The following is a 22,131-nucleotide window of genomic DNA, read 5'->3' on the forward strand; positions in this document are numbered from 1 at the left end:
GTGGCAGGCCCTGTGCACCCGGGGAGCAGGGGGCTGTCCCCTCTGCAGCTCAGGAGAGAAAAAATCAATCAATCAATCAATGTGAGCACACCTAATTAAAGGTAACTAAGGCTCCGGAAGCCTCAGCCCTCCCCCAGTATCCAGCCTGCCCAGCACTAGCAGGAGACTGGTGTCTCACGCAGGCTCCAATACAGCCTGAGCCTCCAGCACTGAATCAACCCATCCATCAAGGTCCACTTGTTAGGGTGGTGAGGACTTCCCTGCTCTGGAGCACAGAACCCCTCCTTGGGATGTTAAGGTCGATTTAGGAGTTTATTCTGGCCTCAGTGCACAAGTGGACATTCGGAAAAAAAAGACTTGGGGCTACTTGTCTATGTGACTAGGGGCACATCAGGCACACCATGCCCCCCGGTGACCCGGACTGCAATGTTTATTTCAGATACTCCAGCTTGTATTCTGTGTCTGCCCATCCCTGTACACAGATCGCAGAAGTGGAAGTCTCGGCTTTGGACCTAACTTTCTGGGAACACCCCTGGCTGAGAGCCTTCAATCTGTGCTGCAGGGCTGGTCCCTGCTTCGATCTCATGAATTAGCATGTGGTGAGAGCTTAGGACAGTCCCTGCCTAGGCTGAAACCGGGCTTTTTTTTTTTTTTTTATCACAAACCATATACCTAACAAGGGGACCGCAAAGAGATCCTTGACTTCACAAGAAGTGAGATTAGTTTGGTGTCACCTGGGATGAGCTAACCCAGTCTCACAGAGCAGAGCGGGAATGGAGTGATCTGGAGTGGAGCCAAGGTCTTATCAGCTGGAGATGGGACCAGGCACTACATGTTTGTCCTTGTCTATCTGGCCTTGACTTGGTGGCTCCCTTCCTCCCAAGTACATGGGCTCTGATCTCCAAACTTCTTACAAGCCTAGCTTCAAGCTCTCCTGCCCTCACCTCTAAACTCAGAGCATAACCCCTGTTGGGTAGCTGGTGTGTCAACAAGACCAACCTCTCCTGCTCCAGGAAATAGTCTGTGGTGTCAGGAACCTGCTCCCTAGTTGCAGGGCTGTGGAAAGGTGAGGCTGGCTGCCATAGCACATGGGAGACTTTGCCTACTAGCTCCCTACTTCTCACTGGCCATTCCCTGGAGATCTTGGAGGCTAATGGAGCCCTGAGATCTTGTTACAGGAAGGCAGGGAGATTGAGGGATCCTGAGGATTGTGAACTTGCTACTGTTCTGGCTCTTTGCCTTGTCTTTGGAAACTTTAGACTCAAGTGTTCGTCCCCTTTTCCCTTTTCCCCATCCAGAAGTCAACGAGAGAAGTCATCAAGAGGCCAGGCTGCTGCCCCCCTCATGGGTACACATCAGTTTGGTTGCACTTGTAAGTGTCACAACTCAGTGACAGAGAAGGTGAGGAAGAGGCGGGAGCCCTGGCAGCTGATCTCCACTGTAATGAGAGCCTCCATGGTCTCTCTCTAAATCATTTTATTAAGGGGTTCTATGGGGGAAAACAGACTCATGAATATAGGATAAGGTAAATCCAGTTGCAGAGTCCTTGGAAAGCTGGGGACCGATCATACGTTGATTCACCCACCCCAGAGTGTGACCCCTTTCTCCTCCTTTTTGGGTGGTCACATAGGCAGGTAAGAAGCACTGCCTCTCTCAGGCCAAACAGCCCAAGGTCACGGGTGGAGCAAATTCCCACTACACCTCCACTGCGCAAAACTGCCAGCCCCGCCAGGCTTCAGGCCGCTTCACTCATCATTTCTACCACGAATGGGCCTAAAGCCTTTCAAAACCAGGAGCTCAGTGTGAACCACAGGCTCTGGGGTTGCAAAGAATGGCTTCTTCCCAACAAGTTTTTCACCAGAGATCACAACAGCAGACTGATCCAAAGAACAAAACTGTGAATAACGGTCACAGATGCCTCCTGGGTTGTAGCTTTGTTGGTACTTACTCAGCCTCCACAGTGGAACATAGCTTTTGGAGAGAGACTTTCATGGAAGGGTGGGTTAAGAACCCACTTGTTCGCATTGGAACATCCACATCCTGCCAATCCATGTGGGCTGATGGGAGTGGGGGTGGGGAGGCATTGATCTGCTGAGCTCTGTTGTCGAACATTCTGCAGAGATGAAAAATGATTATTTTGCCAAGTGGCGGGAAGGAACTGCTTTCACTTAAGAGCTACCTTGATGGGTCATCTGGGTAAGAGATGAAGCCTAAGGCCATGAGTGGAAAGAGAGGAAATCTACACGGAAAGGAAAGGATTTCTGTCTAAATCCAACAGGGGTAGCAGTGGATGGAAGGGAGGGGACAAATCCTGTTTGGAGTTCCAGGCAATGGTCACCAGGATGGCATGTTGTGGGAACTATCTCTTCTGTAGGTTGAGAGCCCCTAGGGCTCTCCCTTCCTGTAGCTCGGTCCTGCCAGTTTATCTGCTACACATCCAGCTGTGCCTGATGTGTGGGGGCAGGGAGCAGCTGATAGAAAGGGCTGAATCTTCTTGGGTTAGAGTCGAATTGAAGGAGCAGCCTCAGTTCTGGAAGAAAGAAGGGGAATTCCTCGGGAGCCTTGAGACAGGTGGAGCTAAGCAGGGGAATTCTCAGGAATCTTAGAGCTGGGTGTTGGTTTCCCCACGGGCTGCGTGTTGGAGCGTGGGTGGGGTGAGAGCTGTCAAGTGAATCCTTTGGGCAGCACCCAGCAGCAGGGCGCTCTCATTGGCTGACCCAGATGCCAGCTGGCCTCTGTGTTGGATGCTGTGGTCCTGGGGAGTACCTGTGAGCATCTCTCCAGGCTGCTTTGCCCCATCCTTTCACGTCTGAACAGGGGAGAACAATCCAGGGTAGAACTGCACCCCATCAGGCTACACGGTCCCAGAGCTGGCAGAAGCCACCTAACAGCGCTCCTCTACCCTTCTTCCGCTCGGTCAGTCTCAGAGTTTCCATGACAGCTGGCGGAGCTGCCTCCTCCACTCAGGCATTCCCCCAGAGGCTCCCTGGCTGGAGGCAGACCGTTCCACTCTCGGGGAGCTGGGATTGCTGGCAAGTTCTTAGTGTGTGTGGCTGAGCTACATTCTGCACCTATGCTGCCCCCCCCCACTCCACCCCTGCTCCCGCCTTCTGCTCTCTGTACTGCTTCCCTTTCTGTATAAAGAACAGCTCTCCCGGCAGTGTCCATGGTCACCTGCCTGTCCTCCAGGTTCATTCTGAACATCCCGTGTCTTCCCCCTTCTTCCTCTCTCATGGCTGCCCAACAGCAGACTGATAATGACAGTCCTTGCTGGCAAGGGAAGAGCACTCTGGGGTCCTTAGAGGGCATTTGCATTTGGAGGTCAAGGGTGCAATCTTTTCTGTTTGCTGGAAACTTGCTAAAAGCCAGGCCCAGACTGTGACCATTCACATCCTCTCAAAGGTATAGTCTCAGCCCGGGAAAGCCTTCGCACTGGAGCAAAGCTGACCGGCAAGCTTCTGGTCCACCCTGCCCTGGCCATGGCTCTGTGGACTCGCGATCAGCTCTGCCTGTGCCATTCCAAGCAGCCACCCAGGCTGGTTCGTTATGTGGGCAGAGCAGCCACGACTGAAAATATGTGGTCTCAAAGGAAGTCAGGGTGACCTCCTCTAATTCCTTTCCCAAGATTTTCACAACCCATTCCCTTTCTTTATATATATGTATATATTCTTTATATATATGTATATATAATATATGCACATATATGTATATGCATATATTAAATGCATATACATATATATGCATTTAAATATATTTATATATAATATATTTAAATATATATGTATACATATTTATATTTGCTTTTATAACCAAACACCACAGCCTGGGTGGTTCAGACAGAATGGGAGGTTTTATAGGTCCTGATTCTGGAGGCTGGGGAGCCCAGGTACATGGCAGCCATTCTGGTAAGGGCCTCCTCTTCACTGTGGTATAACAGGATGAAGGACATCACCGAACAGACCAGCTCAGGTCTCTGTTTCTCTGCCTCTAACCACTGATTCCAGCAGGGCATTCCCACCTCCGCGACCTCGTCTAATTAGTCCCGAAGGCTTCCCTCTAAGTACCATTAATATATGGATTGGAGGATTTAATTTTCAGCACATGAAGCCTCAGGGGCCGCCTCCAATCCATAGTGATGTCTTCCATCATGTGAAGTCCCTCTTGGGACCACCCCACCCAGCTCTTTGTCTTTCAGGGACCTTGTGCCTGTCTGAGGAGCAGAAAGAGGGTTCAATTTCCAGTCGGGGCCGCGGGTCTGGTCCTGGTCCTGGCACTTCCCAACTGTGTAGTCCCAGAACTTCAGGGTTTTCAGATGCCTGCTCTGACTGCCTATGGTTCCTCCTTCAGGCAGAAAAGTCTGCTTTCCCTTTCTAGAGCCTGCATGCTCCCTGCTGGTCAAGCTCCATTCCACGGGGAGACTACTGTTTGCGACTCACTTACCAGGCACACATGACTGATATGCCTAACTCATGGAAGGCCTAAGCTACTAGTCCCAACTCTGGCTTTAGCTTTCAGATCACGTGGGAAGCCCTGGGCCTTTGCTTCCCCTCCCCGGCTCCTCCCAGACGGCCTGGTGGACTGTCTGGTGTAGTGAGACTGGGGTGGGGCTCCAGCATCTCTGTTCTCAAAGCTGTCCAGGGGACCTTAATGTGTTTCAAACCTGGAACCTTTTCAGAAATGCCTCCGTCTCCAGCTCTGCCGCTGGCAGTGTGAGTCTCACCAAGGCAACAGCGGCCGCCAGGAGGGACATTGCAGGGCCAGATGCAAAACTTGACTGTCCGCTCTAGCAGGCAGAAAGTACGTGGCAGGTTTCCTGGGTACCCTACAACATTTGGCTTTTGGGATGAGTCCTTTTCACCCCCTCTGTGTGGTCTTTGAGGCTTCCCTTAGCCTGTGTCTGTTTCTCATATGTGGTCAGCAAATCCATTTGAGAGGTAGATAGAGGATAAAAAAACAAACAAAGATCTCCAATTCCAGATAGTATTGATGTATCTAAGAGTAGACAGAGCAGCTACACTTTATCTTCGTTTCCCTGAAATTGCCAGGCTCTGCTCACAGGGCCTTTGCTTATGCTGTCTCTGCCTGGTGTCCTGCATCCTCCCTGTGGTCCCTTCCCTTCCCCTGGCTCGTTCCCATTTACCCAGCTGCTCAGGGGCAGGCAGACTATTTCAACCCCACCCACATCCTCCGCCCCCTGCTTCTCTCTCCCACTGCTCTGGTGTCTTAACCAGAGCAGGGAGGCAGAGGAGAACCAAGCCTGGTTTGAACATGTAGCCTCCTGCATCCTCTGTTTCTTCCCCTAATTTTCCTTGTTTCATGCCAGAAGAGGCCAAGGATAACTTTTTTCTGTTTATCTCCTTGAAGGTTGTGAGGATTGTGTGAAAGGGTGGCTACTTCTTAAAGAGGGAGTGATCAACACACATCAGCCATTCTCTTTCTTTCAGAGCTAGAGCAGGAAGTGGGGGGCAGAGTGTGGTGACTTTGAGGACAGAGCAACCCTTAGTCTTATCCTGTGGACACATGGCCCCCCTCCTCCAGAAGTGTCTAGATAAGATGGCACCTCCTCGACCCAGGAGAACTTTTCTATCTCCTCTGTTCTCCCCTTGCCTCTTCATCCTAGTGACAAGCAATGGCTTACCATCTCCAATATTCTGCTCCTCTGCAGGCTGTCCTGGACCTCAGTTCCTACTCAGTTGCCCTGCTCATTGAGTGGGATGGGGGAGATGGCCTCCCTGTTCCCTAGACACAGGACAAAGACAGATGTCACAGCAACAATACACACACACACACACACACACACACACACACACACACACACACGCACACACTCACTGCTTTTTGCTTCTGGAAAGAACCTAAGAGCTTAAGAGTGAGTCTGTATTGCCCAGGAGAGATCCAGGAACTGGAGTGCCATGGGAATGAGGTCAGGACAGAGACAGCTGTGGAAAAGAAACACTCCTCCCCACCTCTGAAGGCTGGCTCTGCTGAGGGATGCTGCTACTCTCAGGGAAGCGAGAGGTCAGCCTCCCAGATACCCTAACTCCCTGGCTCTGGGTCTCAGCTGCCTCACTTGACGGTGTTCACTGAAATTATCCCCAAAGCACTGTCAGCTGAGTAGTGTGATGTGGCCTTGGTCTGGGTCATCAACAGGGTGGGAGCACTTCAGTGACAGAAACCTAGGCAAAGTACCATGGAGTGGCTCATGTGGCCCTATGAACTGGAGTCTCAGTGTGGTGGTGAAGGTCAGGATGAATGAGCTTGCGTGGAAATGGCCTGGGACCACTCCAGGGACCCATGGCCACCACACTGATACCCACTGCCATCTCTACCCACCAGAAAAGATTGGTGTCCTGGATGGCAAGAACCATGGCCAGCTCTGTACCCAGCTCCAGTTTCAGGTATCAGTCACTGCTACCTAGATACTAGGACATTTGGTGGCTCATAGAGACAATAGAGTGTTTATGTTTCCTAGATGTTGACACTGACCGCACCCAAAGGAAGGCATGCACTTTCTACAGGACCATATCCATATCCCAGGCAGCAGAGCCTGGCCCAACCCAGTGACATTTCATCCTGTTAGTGAGCTTGTAAACAGAAGAGGAATTCATGAACTCCAGCTTTCTGCCTTCCTGCAGGACATTAGCGGCATTGATTTTTAGCCATGATGTATGCCATTTGCAATGACTTCTGATGGGAAGAGACAATACCGTTTGGAACCTGGGAGGTTTAGCATATCCAGTGACTGCCCAGTGGGGCAGTAATGCCAAGCCGTGCTCTCAAGCACCTTGTCATTAGGTGACAGGGTTGACTCGGCGGCAGCCTGCTGTCTGCCAGTAACAGCAGCCCTTCCCAGCCCAGAATGATTTCCTTGGGGGCCAGGGACATGGAAAGAGGAAGGGACAAGAAGAGACAGTAAACAGCAGGTTGTGGTAGAGCTCTGGGCAGGAGGAACAGGAATCCGGGTCCCCAACCAGACCAGTAACATTTTATTTCTAAAAGAAACCAGCCAGAGGGAAACGCACCATCATGTTAAGCCGTGGTGATGCCGGGCAGGATTGCCAATGCTACTTCTCTGTCTCAGGATTTGTCAACACAGTTGGAATATTTTAGGGTTAAGCAAAAATGTAAGAGAGAGAAACAAGGTGTGGAACCATGTATCTAGCTGGGCATTCAACCTGTGGGCAGATAACGTCATATCCTTCAAAGGCCCCACGTGTAGAGCAGAGACAAGCTACACCTGTCATTCTTTGCCCTTTTCTGGTTTGCCCATGTTTTACCAAGGCTTTTAAAAACAATGCTAGTATCTTCCAATGTGTAGGACAAAGAGGAGAAAAACAAGAGACCTCAGGGGTCAGTGAGAAGCAGGCAGGGGAGAGGTTTCTGAGTGTAGGAACTCAGATTGGGTACTTGACGGTGACATGGAGCAGATGCTTCAAGGTTCCGTCATCGAGGAACACTTTCTGTGGCCCATGCTTCTCTATGTAAGAACAGGGAGAACAATGCCCAGGGCAGGCATCCCTTCTGCCCCTTCCTTCAGCAAGTAACCATGGAGGAGCCCACATCTGGAGTGCCTGCTCCTACCTAAGCTGCCGTCTAAAGCAAGGAGGAGAAGAAATAGCAGAGGTGAATGCAGAAGTAGCAGATCCTTTGGAAGAGACCGAGGCTAAAATCTTGGCAGCTAAAGACTCAGCTAGCATAGAGCTAGGATGGCTTGCTCAGCCCTTCCCTGCACTAGGAGACAGCTCGAACAATGTGTTTCGGAGCTGGAGGTGGTGAAGCGCTTAACGGGGGACAGACAGGGACCTGGGAAGACCAGCCTCAGCTACATGAAAGCAGGATGTGAGACAGATCAGCAAGCATGTGCTCCTGTGTGTGCCTGTGTGTGCGTGCGCCTGTGTGTGTGTGCGTGTGCGTGTGCGTGTGCATGTGCGTGCGCCTGTGTGTGTGTGCATGTGTGTGTGCGTGTGCATGTGCGTGTGTGTATGTGTGTGTGTGTGTGTGTGTGTGTGTGTGTGTGTGTGTGTGTGTGTGTATGTTTCCTGCTTCTCCTGGAGGTGGGGGGCAGTTGAAGCTGGTCCCTCTCAGCAGATGCAAAGCTTAAGCTTGGCAGGTCCTCTTACAAGGCCTTGCTTGCTGTACCCAGCAGGGCAGGAGCTCCATAGACAGCTGGGAATTGTGTTCGCTCTCAGCACCCACACCCGAGGAGCTGGCCTGGGGCTTCTGTCAAGGGATCTCTGTGGAGGCCCACGTTGTAATGTGATCCAAGAGAAAGCCACCTGGGAATGGGCTTTGGAGTGGGGGTGGACACAGAATTAATTTAATTAAGTCCTGCTTTGGGGACCAGGCTAAATTTAGCAGTTGCTTTGGCTGCTGGCTTCACTGGGTCCCTGCAACTCCCTCCAGTCTGCCTGCTTCTGCAGGTGATTAATTCCTACTCCAGGCTGGCCTGTGCGCGCATAAGCGTGTGCACACACACACACACACACACACACACACACACACACACACACACACCCCTGCAGACTGCCTGGGCCCCTCTGCAGCCTCTGCTGTTGTTCCCTCCCTGGTCTCCTGGGGCAGTGCACTCCGAACGACTGTTGCCTTCTCCAGAGAGCTGAACACAGCAGCTGCCTCGTGACTCCTGCAGTGGCCCAGCACACCCACTCCCGAGTCAAGCACCTCACCGAGGAATCATGGCCGCCGTGGGCCCAGATCCCACACTGCCTTCCCTTCATTGTTCTCAGAGGAGTCTTAAAGACAGGTTGGAAGCATGCGGTGCTCTGGACCAACCGCAGTGACTGGGACTGGTGTCGGCTTGTGGCGGAGAGGAGGAGATGGAAGAGCGGCGTCTCTGCCACACCTCACGGTCAAGGCTGCGTTCTGCCCCTTCAACATTCACACTTGGCTTTCTCAAACTTCAGACCGTTTTTTCCCCGTTTTCTACTGTTACTGCCCCCCCCCTTTTCAGACCATACTAAAGCGCGTTAGAGTCTCCATCAGTTGAAACAGTCTGAAAAATAACTAGATGAGAGATGAGCAAGTCATAAACACCAAGTGGTGATGCAGGGTGACTGTGTGTTTGGGTTCACCCAAATTCATGCATTGAAGCGGGAACCCCCAACACCAGGGTGATTGGAAGTGGGGCTCTTAGAAGTGATCGTGGGGCTGAGCAGGGTGGAGGCCCTACCTGCCGGGATCTAGCTGTAGAAGCAGGTGGTGTCTCCTGGCTCGGGGCTGAGTGTGCCCAGGCCTGCCACTCAGGGAATGACAGGTATCCCTTGGAGCAGAGCTGCTGGGGTGAGCTAGTGAGTGTTCCCTCACATATTACCACTGTCTGTGGGCCAGTTCTGGTGTTATCTGGGGCCCTCTGGAAGGCAGGCATCTAAATTCAGACTCTTTTCTTCCAGGTCCCTTTAGGGGCTGCTGCTTTGAGGGTCACAGAGACTGCGGGCCATGGCCGAAAGCTTTCGAGGCAAGGAAGGACCAGTCTCGAACATCTTTCTGTCCTTATTAGTAGTTTGACTGGACAAGTGGCTTACCCTCTTGGGTCTCATTTTTCCCCCACTACAAAATGGGACAATGGTACCGTCTCCCTGTTTGCAATCAAGTATGTGCAGTGACCAAAGTATTATAAGTGCTTACAGATGGTAGCAGGTTTTTTAAATGTTTTCTTTTAAAAGATCTGTCTTTCTATCTTGTCTGTCTACTACCTATTTATTGATCAGTGTGTGTGTGTGTGTGTGTGTGTGTGTGTGTGTGTGTGTGTGTAATAGATAGGTCAGAGGACAGCTTAGGGGAGTGGGTTCTCTCCTTCCCCCATATGGCTTCCTAGGATGGAACCCAGATTGTCAGGCTCAGCAGCAAGCACCTTTACCTACTCAGCCAATCCATGGTTCAGCATGTGTATTTTTTAATTTGTTTAAATAGTTGTTTAAATTCTCTTTCTGTCTCTGTCTCTGTCTCTGTCTCTGTCTCTGTCTCTGTCTCTCTCTCTCTCTCTCTCTCTCTCTCTCTCTCTATATATATATATATATATATATATATATATATATATATATATATATACACATACATACATACATACATACATGCATATGTGTGTGCCTACAGAGGTCAGAGTCATTAGATCCCCTGGAGCTGGAGTTACAGGCCATTGTGAGCCTCATGTGGATGTTAGGAACTGAACTCAGTTCTTCTGAAAGAGCAGTACACTTTTTGTAACTAAGCCATCTTTCCAAGCCCTCTAATTTTTAACTTTATTTATTACCTGTGTGTGTGTGTGTGTGTGTGTGTGTGTGTGTGTATGTGTGTGTGTGTGTGTGTGTGTGTGTGTGTGTGCACATGTGTACAGGTGTATATTTGGAGGTCAGAGCACAACTTCTGGGAGTCAGTTCTCTCCTGCTATTGTAGGTGCTGGGGCTCAAACTTGGGTCATCAGGCTTATATGGCCTGTGCTTTTACACACTGAGATGACTTGCTGGCCCAGGTGGCAATCATTTGGAAGAGGCTGCTTTCTCCATTAGAGTTTGTGGTAACAGAGGTCTGCATCCTATGTGGATAGGTTAGCTATGTCTCCAGGCTCTGGAAGCCTTGATAGATTTCCCCTAACTGCTCACCGCCATCTTCTCTCTGCCCCTCCCCCACGCCACCCTCCTCAGTCAAGGGCACTGGAGGATGGCCGGTGATTACAATGGCCGTGGTTACATAATTGTTCCATATTTTGATTACTTATAGGTCTGCAAATAAAAATTACTTCCAAGCACTTTTTAGATCTGTATTGCCACAGAAGCATTAGTGTAGTTACACAGCAAATAGGATAGATGCTGCCTGCCCAGGGGATGAAGAGGCCTTGGGACCACAGGCCTGAGTCCTGTGGAGTATTTTCCTTTGGGCCTCACTGTGCTGGGACACCTTGTCACCTCTGAGCCCATGTGGGTTTGAACCTTCCAGAAGAAGAAGCATTTTTGTGTAGACTTAGCCTTCTTCATAGGCTCATGAGCCCAGGCCAGCTGAGTAAAGAAGACACAACTGTTAATTTTTCCTCCCCAGAGGCATAATACCTTCCCTCTGGAGCCACACTTCCCTCCCTCGGGCTATGGGATGCCTCACCTCAAGGTGAGAGGATCTGGGAGGTTCTATTTGCCTCATGCAGGGTCCAGATCCAAGACTGCAGAAGCTAGTTTATAAGCAAGGTCCTTCTCAGACAAACCCTACAAGTACAGCCACAGGCTGTTCTTAGTGGGGGCATATTCTCACCAGAGATGGCTGTGCATTCAGCCCAGGAGAAATTCTGTGGTGACAGAACTAGTGTGGGCCCTGGTGGCACTAGGCACCCATCTCTTTTGACTTTCAAGCTGGGAGCGATGACTTGAGACGCTTCTCCTGAGACAGTCTGGAGATTGTTCCTTCTATATATTCTAGGAGGGAATAAGTTCATGATATATTGGTTTGGCAGGGAAGTCTGATTTCTAGCTGTTGCTTCCCCACATAGTACCTAAGAGAAGAGGGTTTTGCCCAAGTTGTCCTGTCTGTAGTTACATGGAATTTGTAGGAGGAGAATCTGGCCAGAAGCCCCACCCCTGAGGTAAAGTCTTGAATTCTTATTCAAAGAGCATAGGCTCATCCCCAGAAATAACGAGGTTAGGTCTGCAGCAAGGGCCTCTGAGGGCCATCTGGCTCTCCTTTGCAAACCACCATTGCTCACCACCCTGCAACATGAGCCTGTCACACCTCTCCAACTTGAGTGGTCCCAAAGAGAGGCCCTGTCATGGTGTGGAACCTTACAGAAAGCAAGATGGAACTGTTTCCTGAGGCCCAGTTACCACAGCCATTGGACCCCAGGGCCAGTCACCTTCCTGCCAAATATATAGCATGGCAGGGGTGGGGTGGGGAGGGGTAGGTATGACAGTATCATCATGGTTCTGGCTTAGGCCTCCTCTCTGCCCCTTTAGTCTCTAGCTGTCATCCATTGAGCATGCACTGTGAGCTAATTACTATATAAATTACACACACACACACACACACACACACACACACACACACACACACTTCTTTTTTGATAGTAGGTCTTCCTATGTAACCAGGCTGGCTTTGAACTCACAATCTTTCTACCTCAATCTTGTGAGTGATGGGATTGCCAAGTGAATGATCTTTTGAAGGCACATAACCACCCTAGAAGAAGGATAGTAGCCTAAATGTCGCAACCATTTTAACCAGTAATTGAACGGACCTTTAACAAACATAGGTGACCAAGGCTTGTACTGCTACCATCCCCATCCACATTGCCACCTAGCCATCAACTCCATGTGATTTAACTAATGAGTGACGCTGTACTCTGTGATGCCCTCCCTGCTACCCATTGTCTTAGTTGGGTTTCTATTGCTGTGAAGAGACACCATAACCATGACAACTCTTATAAAGGAGAACATTTAACTGAGATTGGCTTACAGTTCAGAGGTTTAGACCATTATCATCATGGAGGGAAGCATGGCAGCGTGCATGCAGACACGGTGCTGGAGAAGGAGCTGAGAGTTCTACATCACGATCTGCAGGCAGCAGGAAGAGAGAGAGAGAGCCATGGGCCTGGTTTGGGCATTTGAAACCCCAAAGCCTACCCCCAGTGACATACTTCCTCTAACTAGGCCACGCCTACTCCAGTAAGGCCACATCTCCTAATCCTTTCAAATAATGGCATTCCCTATGAGCCTATGGGGGCCATTTTCGTTCAGACCACCATTTTGAAGTTACTCCAACTTCAAAAGTCCCCATAGTCTATAACAGTCACAACACTGTTTAAAAGTCCAAAGTTCAAAGTCCTTTTTTGATACTCATGGCAATCTCTTAACTATGACCCCCTATAAAATCAAAATTAAACAGCAGATCACATAATTACAACATACAATAGAACAGGATATACATTACCATTCCAAAAGGGAGGGAAAAGGAGCACAGTGAGGAAATACTGGACCAAAACAATACCAAAACCAGCTGGGCAAACTGCAAACTCTGCATCTCCAGGTCTGATGTCAAAATGCTCTTCAGATCTCCAACTCCATTCAGCTTTGTTGAATCATCTTACTGGCCTGAACTTTTTCCTCTTGTCACTGTTGTAACCCCTGAATTTAATAACATGCCTGGCACTTAGTAACTATTCATAAATATTTTTTAGTAAATACATACATAAAAACACAATTATGTTTTGTGAAATTAAAAATTACACCATATTTATCTTCTGTTAGGAGTTTAGTTTTCTTTGCTTACCTAAGAGTTCTTCCATGTTGGCACATGTGAATCTGCCTCATTCTTTTTCCCTGCTGCATAATATTCTATGGCTTATTCAGCATTTTTCTTGTTGTTGGGCCCTGAGATTGTGTCTACTTCGTTTGTTGTTGCAACCCTGAGATTAATATCCTTGAACTCTTCTGCTGGGGTACAAATCTGAGAGATTAGAAGAAAGCACATGTCTAGGAGTGGCTTTGCTAGGTTCTAAAAAGCATAGCTTTCTTCTTAGTGTGTCACACTGCCCAGCTGCTGTTCAGAATCTTAAATCCAGTTACACCCTGAAGGAATGAGCGAGCTCACTTACCCAGTCAGTGCCTGGTGCCATCTGGTCATGGGAGTGGAGTTGCTTTCTGTGTATCCTTGCATTTGCCTGATCACTCAGTGAAGTTCCGCTAATAATCTCCAGTTTCCAATTTCAGTGAATGTTTAGTTTTTTACTATTAGATGATGTCTTTTAAGATGATACTCTTTTAAAGAGTAGGACCTTCTCAGGTATATAAAAATGTAGTTGATTTCTGTGTATATCGACCTCTGTCTTAGTTTGTGGAGGTTGCAATAACAAAATACTGTAAATGGTGTGTTTGTGAACAATAGAAATTGCTTCCTTATAATTCTGGAGGCTGGGAAGTCGATCACAGTGCTGGCAGGTACAGTGTCTGGTGAGCACTCTCTGGCTCGCAGCCTCTTCTCTAAGCTGTGTCCTGATGTGGTGGAGGGGCCATTGGACTCCCTTGACCTCCTTGATGAGGCACTGACTCCTCAGGAGGAGGGCTCCTCCTCCATGACATGCTTGTTCCCTCCTAACAGCATCGTGTCGTCATGTGGGGGTTAGGGTCTCTGAATCTAAGGAGGACACAGCATCAATCCATTGCGCTCTTGTATGTCCACCCTTCCTCCTCACATTCATTCTAACCCAGTGCTCCGTGTTCTTTTAGACAGCAGAGTGGGGCTGGGGAGGTGGTTGTTCCATAGGAAAGTGCTTGCTGTGAAAACATAAGGACCAGACAACATAAGGATCTGAACTCTGGAAATGTCAGGTGGGTGTGGCACTTAGGATTCCAGCTAGGGAGGCTAGCCATATCGTCCAATTCTGTGTGTGATTAAGAGACCCTGTCTCAATGAGTCAGGTAGAAGAGCAATTGAGGATGCTTCCTGACATTTCCTTCAGATCTCCACATGCATGCACACACACACACACACACACACACACACACACACACACACACACACACACACACAAATGGGACCCAAGAAGATCATAGTCAGATAAAGAAGCCTCCGCCCTGAGGATTGGCTCTCATGGTATCAGAATGTGCTATGCAAGCCACCCAAGGAGAAAAGCAACCAACAATCCCACACAGCTGTCAAGCCTGCGGACTGCAGGAATGACCAGCCCAGCAAGGTATCCCCACTGGTTCAATCGCAACACTTTTATCTTGAGGGTAGCCAGCAGCTGTCCAATTGGACTTAAGACCTTCACAATAGGAGGGAATTCATTCCTGGGCTGTAAACCTAGCCAACTGCCCATGGATGGAGCCATGGGACCAAGAGGGACCCTACTGGGGCCACTTTCCCCCCAAAACAGTATCATTTCTAAGTGCATTCTAAATACTACCTTACAGGTGCATGCACCTCTCACCCCTCATCAAAGAGCTGCTTTTTGCCACAGGCAGAAGCTGCTACAGAGATCCACAACTCCTCCCAATGCAGGCCTAGTGCCGCTGGTACCTCTCCAGCAACCCCTGCACCCAAGGCTCAGAGAACACTGCAGAAAGGTGGGCAGAAGAGCCAGGGGGCCAAAGTGTCTGCTGCCAATGGTGGACTGGCCCTCCTTATATCAACCATTAGTCAAGAAAATGCCCCGACAGACTCTACTTTGAGTTTGCCCAACATGCTTTAGCCCATATTCCATTAGTGCACAGTTTGGTAAAGTGCCTGGTGCTGGACTCTCTCTCAGTGGGAACTTAAGCTTGTCTGCCTCTTCACCCCACTCCCTACTTCCAGCATGGGACTTCTAGACATGGCAGGATGCGACAGCCATGAAGCCTCACAATATGGTTGCTTAAAGAAGACTGCATAATGACACTGGTTGACATGCCCACACGGATGGGGCAGATCTCACATGGGCCTACCCTCAGGTCAAGTGCAGTAGGCAATTGGTGGCCGCTGGGAGAGGGAGAGTCAGTGATCTTCTGGGATAAGTTCTCTGATAGGTTTTGTGTGTGTGTGTGTGTGTGTGTGTGTATGTGTGTATGTATATATGTGTGTGTATGTATGTATATGTGTGTATGTATATATGTGTGTGTATAACAATAATAATTAAGGAGGAATCATGAATTTGAGGAATAGGGGTGCCATGTGGGAGAGAAAGAGGTGAAAATGATGTAAATATAGTGCTCATATATGAAATTCATAAATAGCACCTAAGCTATTATACAGACAACAAAACAGGTTTTTTTTTTTTAACCAAAAATATGTGAAACTCTCCATCTATCTCTCTCATAGTAAAACCATTTTGAGGGAAGAAAATACTTATGTGCCATTGGTAAGAGACACTCAGAATTTAATGACACAGGATCAGAAAGCTTCGAGTGCAGACACTCTCCAGTGCAGACGTGAGACCAGCTGGAGCTGCCTGGTACTGGATGGTGTAGATTACCAGAGAACGTTGGAAGGACAGAAAGCAGAGCCTGCCAGGACACCTATAAGCAGGGTCATAATTTACCTATGACAGCAATGGTCTCTGAGTAAGAGAGGAGACGCTGGAAGAGTTAAGGGAGAAAAGGACAGATCCACAGTTACTTCCGGAGATTTGAAAGCACACTTCACGGAAATACACCAAGAGATACAAACTGCTGGACTCAGAAAGCCTGAAGAAACGAGCAATACCCCTGTGTGAGCAGATCCGTCCGGGACCTGGCCCCTCACAGTGGGAACTACACCTTCTTCTCAGGCTACATCTGCAGTGCTGGAGAGCATGTCTACCCCCCCCCAGCTGCTCCCCCTTTGTTTACAGTATACATGAAAACACCATCCTGATGCTGCCGCTGGACCTGCTCACTGGAGTCTCCTTTGTGGCTGAGCACGTCCAGGCGTGGCCTCCTGGAGAACTTGTACACTCATTTGACAGATGTACAAGCTGATGAGAGATGCCCGCCGTTTTTTTGTTTGTTTTTTAAGCCAACAGTGGAGCTGATTGAAATTTGTGTGTGCTCTGTTATCAGCTCAGTTGCTTTTCTCATTGCATTAGCTGTAACTCATTCTTACTCTCTGACTAGAATGAGGTCCTGAGAACAGACCCTCAGCCAGGCTTATCACTGCCCCCATGCCTAGCAATGAAAGATTCCAATGCGCTCTTGTGGGGTGAGTGCCGGATTGATAGATCCATTTCTGAATGGGTGTTTATATCGACTTCTAAGTTACTTGGATCATGGCAAAAGTGATGCGTTTTGACTGTAGGAAAAGTGGGGGAGAAAGTAGAAAGATGAAAATCTCCCATGATATTCTCATTAAATATTTTATTAAAATGTATTTTAGTGGCTGCACGATAAGAATACCTGTGCTCACTATGTAGCCTATTTCCACATTGTCCCTATAATAAATAATTCGGCTACAAATGCCACCGTAGCCTCATTATTTCTTGAAGACAAATTCTTAGAGCTGGAATTACTAGGTCAAAGGCCATGGTGTTTTCAAAGGCTTTGATAAATATTTCCAGCTTCCCTTCCATAAAGTTTTACTAATTTGCATTCCTAATGCAAAAGAGCATTAATTTCTGCACACCCTTGTTAATACTCCTCTTTCCCTTTCCCCGTCTTTGGTCGACTTTTTATTGTGGTACTATATACACAATAAAGAAAACCTGTCGTAGGTGAATGGCTCTGTGCATTTACATAAGTAAAGCCATGAACCCGGCTTCTGTATCCTACAGAGCAGACTTTCAGCAACACAGAGCCTACCCTGGTGACCCACTGGTCATTATCACATTATCCATGGTAGCCACCACCCCGGCTCAGCTCCCAGCTCAGCCTTGCCTATATTTGAACTTTATACAGACTTTGTAAAACCATATAGCATGGGTCTGTGGTGTCCGTCTCACCTATTTTCACTGAACACTGTATCTGCATTCACCCGTATCCCTGTGTGTGGTTGTGATTTGTGTGCTCTCGTCCCTGTGTTGTGTTCGGCTTCACTATAATTTAGTCCACACACTTTGGGTGGCTCTTGGATCCCTTTTTGAGTTACCTATATAACACTTGGCCATGCCATGGATGTTCTTGAAGATGTGTGGCAGTGAGTGGTCCTAAGCATTTCCTTATGTGCCCAGAACAGAAACTGCTGAATCAGAACATGGAGCCTCTAACCAAATTGCTACCTCAGAAAACTGACAGTCATGTTCAAGAACAGGGGCCAACAGGGTTTCAGCCGGTCTAGTTCAGCAGTTCTCAACCTGTGGGGTCGAGACACAGGCACTGCAGTGTGTCCTTTGCGGGGACTTTGCTCCAAGTGAACTTCTGTGGGCGTGGGCAGATTGTGGGCAGCCAGAGCAAACACTGAAGTATTATGTAGGGGCGAGGTGACACTGAGGGAGGGTTTTTGAGTGGGTGTGCACCTTCACGGAGGAGCACGTTAGACACGTATCAGGCAGTGGATGCAGAAAGGCACTGGCTAGGATTTGGGAGCCCAGGGAGGGGAGTTAGTACTCTCAATGACAGGCAGGTCCCAGGATCCTTTGCGCCCCTTGGACTACCCTACAGGGGGCTTCCAATTCTACACATGCATCTCCTGCCTGCCCCTCTGCTGTTGCTTACGCCATCATCCCTTGAGAAGTGCTCCCCAGCTCTGCTCCTACATTACAGCACTTGCCAACAGTATTCTAACTAGGGATGAACTCTTTGGGGCAAGAGCTGGGTAGGTCCTATTTATCAGCCTGTCCTAGCTCTAGAGCATCACCTGGTGACAAACACTGTAGACCAGTCAGTGTCTTCGTGCATCACACCGACTCCTCTTCTGCCAAACCCTTTGAATGACTCCCATCTTCTCGCTCCTCAGCGGTTTGGCTTCCTTCATCCCCATTCTGTGCCCAACAGAAACGTTGTGTGGGATATATGTGGCCCTGTTTTCCTTATCTTTTTCTGTCACACTAACATGGTATGAATGGAGTAGGGTTAAGGGGCTTGGAGCATCCCAGCCAGTAGATCTGTCAGCCTGTCAGACTGGAGAGGGATCCATTGGGGTCTGTGAAAGCTGGCTATACAGGATTTCCTTCCGGGACATTCCTCCAGATGCAGCTTGCTCAGAACAGTCCATCTGTGTCCCGAGGAGAGGAATGGGGGGACACAGCCTTTGGTGCTGGGTTGATGTTGAAGACCTCCCCCTGCATGTGTGACATCCATGATGGTGTGCCCAGGTCCCGGCTCCCCGGCCTGGTATGTTTAAGGACTCCAACCTTTCATTTGTTCCAAGCGAGATTCTCCGACTGATGAATTTAAAACCACACAACACAGAAACAACCCGGAAATAAAATCAAAATCCAAACTCCCCGTCGTGTCTTAGGGGAACTGCCCCCAAGAAGGTCAGCAGCAGAGAGCGGACAGGTCAGTTCAGGTGTGCATTGCTATGTACGAAGCTTCTCGTGATGCCCTGCTTAAAGCAACCATTTACTATTGAGTGGGCCAGGAATTCGGGCACGAGGCTATCGAGAAACTTTTTCTCTTGGACTACTCACTCTGTGTGCTAACCTCACCCCCTTATCCTCAAGGAAGACACTGATACCAATAGAAAGGGGTTTGATTTTTTTTTAATTGTGTGTATCCTACTTTTATGGTTAAAAATCATGAATTCTAGAACTTCCTTGATCTAAGGGTCTCTAAATGTAACCCTTAAGAGATGCCTTCTGTAAGCCATCCTTAATCCTTCCATAAGGAAACTTCCAGAGTCACTGCCGAGTAGGCCCTCTTACAGGGTAGCTCAGCAGCCAGGATTGTCCTCAACTATGCATACAGAAAACTCACACCTTGCACATGTGTTACATGGCCCATAAATGATTCTAACCTTCCCTAGAATAGCTGTGAAATTTAAGTTTTCAGACTATAAGGTAAATGGCTCTTTGTGCTCCTTTGGGACCGACAGATCTTGTTGTAAACTTAAGAACACCCCCGCCACCTTATTGGCCATCGCACAGCAAATACTGAGAGTGAGATAGAAGGACTGAGCTGCCTTTCACAAGGTGCAGGGGGAGTTTACAGCGGGAGAGTTCTCAGCGGTTCTGTTTGTTTGTTTGTATGGGTGTTTTGCCCCCCCCCAAGAGGATGGAGGGAGAAAAAAATCGTGTGTGTGTGTGTGTGTGTGTGTGTGTGTGTGTGTGTGTGTGTGTGTGTGTGTGTGCACCACATGCATTCCAGGGATCCATGAAGGCCAGAGAGGGTACAGGGTTCCCTGGAACTGCTGTGTGGGTGCTGGGAATTGAACCAGGGTCCTTTTGAAGACCAGCCGTTGCTCTTAACCACCTAGCCATCTGTCTAGCCCATCACTTCAAATTTTAAAATGCAAGCCTGTCTTGTGATGCTCACTGCTGTTTCTGACCTCTGCTCAGACCTCCTCCAGATCCTCAAATCCCCTCTGTCCTTCTCCTCAGCTTCCTGCCATGAATCTACTTCTAGGATGCTGTATCTAAATGTTCCCCAAATCGAGTCTCCAAAACCAAACTTTCACCCAGTGGGTGAACACGGGTGTGTTGGTTATTGGGCTCTGCTCTCTTTTGCTGGCACCCTCACAGTCCTCCACAGGTGGAATTTTGGGTTGTAGGGCTTTTGGAGTCCACTGGGGGTGAAGGCCACCTCATTCAGTGCTGAGGGAAGAAAGGTGAGCCTTGAGGATGTGTGCACCCCTGAACCGCTCTGTGCTTTTATCTGCTTCTGGGGTGTGCTGAACAGTCATGAGTCACTCAGTGCAGGAAAACACACCAAACACCGGAGGGAGAATGTGTTTGCTGTGTGTTGTGTTGCTTTGCATAGACAAAGAGATATAGATGGAGTGAGAGACCGCAGTGTGGTGATCTTGGGTCTGTCAGAGGGAGCCCTGAGGTCCTGGGCAAATTTCTAGACTTCTTGGGCTTTGGATTTTACATCTTTAACTTGAGGATTTGGACTCAGTCCATTCTATCAAACTCTGGGTCGGGTATTGTGAAAGATGTTCTGTCTAGATAATGAGCTGGGTTATGTCTTGCCCACAAGGAACTGCTATGAATGCTCTCTGTAGTCATGGGAATTCCCCAGCCCCTGCACCTGTGGCTTTAACAAGCGCCGAGGGCTTTGTATAACCAGGACGAACAACTCTGGCTTCAAGTTGGAGATGGCGAGGCCTCCAGAGTGAAATGAAATTCATGGCCAACAATCATGAACATCTTGATTGTAACTGCTTTTTCAGGGGAAAGAATAGTGGCCTCGATCACGGCAGTGATAGGAGAATGGAGTTGAGACAAACGGAAATCACAAAGATACATCTTAGAGGCAGGCTCTACCCCCTAGGAATGAATTGGACGTTAACTATAATGGGGAGGAGTAGACCTGGGAAGGAAACAGGATGTCAGAGATGCTCCTGGACTAACGCCTGTGTGAGTCACACGGCACCAAGAAGATTGGAATGGGACATCTTTGTTGGCAGTATTCAGTTTGAAGTTTCTTGAGCATTGTCTTGGAGAGAAACCACTCTTATTGTCAAGGTAGAGGTGATATCTTTTGTGAAACAACAGCCTTCTACTATCAAATGATGCCTCTGTACGAAAACAGGATTCAAGTTCAATGTACCAGGTTTTCCATTTAAATTCTCACTGCTTGGCAGCTACCCAAGTTGAGACTAAGAACACTGGGGTTCAAAGAGCTAATCTGGAGCAACAAAAAAAGCAGATTAGGGGTCCTAAGGAATAACTACTGAGTCAGCACCATCTCTAAGGAACCACGGGAATTAAAACAAGCTATATGTTGAAATTCTTGGTCTGTCTACTTCACACATGTATCACAACGCAGACGGGTGGATATGTGCAGTAGAATATTATTTTATGGTGTCTTACTTTTGTTTATGTTGCATTTGTTTAACTCTGTGAAGCTGTGTTACTGTGCCTGTCTAAAACACCTGATGGTCTAATAAAGAACTGGCCAATAGCAAAGCAGGAGAAAGGATGGGCAGGGCTGGCAGACAGAGAGAATATACAGAGGGAGAAATCTGGGAGGAAGGGATTCAGGAACAAGAGAGCGGGGAGAACTCCAGGGACCAGCCACCCAGCTACACAACCAGCCATGGAGTAAGAAATAAAGAAAGGTATACAGGAATAGAAAAGGAAAGGCCCAGAGGCAAAAGATAGTCAGTATAAGTTAAGAAAAGCTGGCAAGAATCAAGACAAGCTAAGGCCGGGCATTCATAAGCCAGAATAAGACTGTGTGATTTATTTTGAAGCTGGGTGATGGGTACCCCCAAAAGAGTAAAAACCCCTAAGCAGCAGATATGTTGTAGAAATAGAACATGCTGGGGCTGGAGAGATGGCTAAAAGGTTAAGAGCACTGACTGCTCTTCTAGAGGTCCTGAGTTCAGTTCCCAGCAACTACATGGTGGCTCACAACCATCTGTAATGAGATCTGATGCCCTCTACTGACGTGCAGGCAAGCATGCTTACAGAACACAGTATACATAATAAATAAAATAAGTCTTTACCAAAAAAATAAAAGAAAGAAAGAAAGGAAAGAGAGAGAGAGAGAGAGAGAGAGAGAGAGAGAGAGAGAGAAAGAAAGAAAGAACGAAAGAAAGAAATAAAGAAAGAAAGAAAGAAAGGAAGGAAGAAAGAAAGAAAGAAAG

At 48.4% G+C, this 22,131-nt stretch overlaps 1 protein-coding gene and 1 long non-coding RNA gene across 2 annotated transcripts in view; one reads left to right on the top strand and one right to left on the bottom strand.

The window, feature by feature from the left end:
- Zbtb7c (zinc finger and BTB domain containing 7C) overlaps positions 1 to 22,131 on the top strand; it is a 337,455-nt gene that overhangs the window by 108,774 nt on the left and 206,550 nt on the right. The window lies entirely within an intron of this gene.
- On the bottom strand, positions 1,970 to 8,904 carry LOC143269623 (uncharacterized). The gene is made up of 3 exons (XR_013046178.1): positions 8,685 to 8,904; positions 5,639 to 5,739; positions 1,970 to 2,113 (listed from the first exon to the last, which is right to left on the bottom strand). It is a non-coding gene; the product is annotated as an uncharacterized LOC143269623 (long non-coding RNA).

Source organism: Peromyscus maniculatus, chromosome 19 (genome assembly GCF_049852395.1).
Source record: "Peromyscus maniculatus bairdii isolate BWxNUB_F1_BW_parent chromosome 19, HU_Pman_BW_mat_3.1, whole genome shotgun sequence".
NCBI classification, from domain to species: domain Eukaryota; kingdom Metazoa; phylum Chordata; class Mammalia; order Rodentia; family Cricetidae; genus Peromyscus; species Peromyscus maniculatus.